Genomic DNA, 692 nt, shown 5'->3' with positions numbered 1-692 from the left:
AGAGACGGAGCGTGAGCGGGAGTGGGGCAGAGAGAGAGACAGACAGACAGACAGAATCCGAAGTACTCCAGGCCCTGAGCTGTCAGCCCAGAGCCCCACGTGGGGCTTGAACTTGTGAACCATGAGATCACGACCTGAGCCAAAGTTGGCGCCTAACTGACTGAGCCACGCGGGCGCCCCCATGTTAACCATTTTCGAGTGACCTGTGTTCAGTACAAAAGGGTGGAATGCTTCTCAATTTGCATGTCATCCTTGTGCAGGGGCCATGCCGATTTTCCCCGTGTTGTCCAAGTTTATGTGCTGACAAACTGAGCACTCCATGCATTTATAAATGTACAGGTTCCAACATTAAAACTGTAGGCATACTGTGCAAGGGAGGAAAAAGAAAAAAAATGAAGGTGAAAGAATGCTTTTCCTAGTGAAACAAAACCAAAACCAAAATTGGCACTTGTATGTTGCAAGAATTTTAGGGGAACTTTTCAGGCAGAAACAAAATGATAACAGGTGGAAATTTTATTCCACGCAAAGGAATAAAGAACACCAGAGATAGTGGAAATGGGGAAGAAAACAAAAACATTCTTTTCTCCTGCTTAATTTCTTTAAAAGATATTTGACCAAAGCAAACGTGATAAAGTGTGTGGGGTTTATAACATGTGCACAAGCAAGATGTATGATGACAATTTCACCAAAGA

General features: G+C 43.8%; 1 pseudogene; it reads right to left on the bottom strand.

Moving 5' to 3' along the window:
• Positions 1-216: 216 nt before the first annotated feature.
• LOC122474138 lies at positions 217-316 on the bottom strand (annotated as a pseudogene).
• Positions 317-692: the final 376 nt, after the last annotated feature.

This window comes from Prionailurus bengalensis, chromosome B4, assembly GCF_016509475.1.
Source record: "Prionailurus bengalensis isolate Pbe53 chromosome B4, Fcat_Pben_1.1_paternal_pri, whole genome shotgun sequence".
NCBI lineage: Eukaryota > Metazoa > Chordata > Mammalia > Carnivora > Felidae > Prionailurus > Prionailurus bengalensis.
The sequence above is the reverse complement of the archived record's forward strand: the minus strand, read 5'-3'. Positions and strand labels throughout refer to the sequence as shown.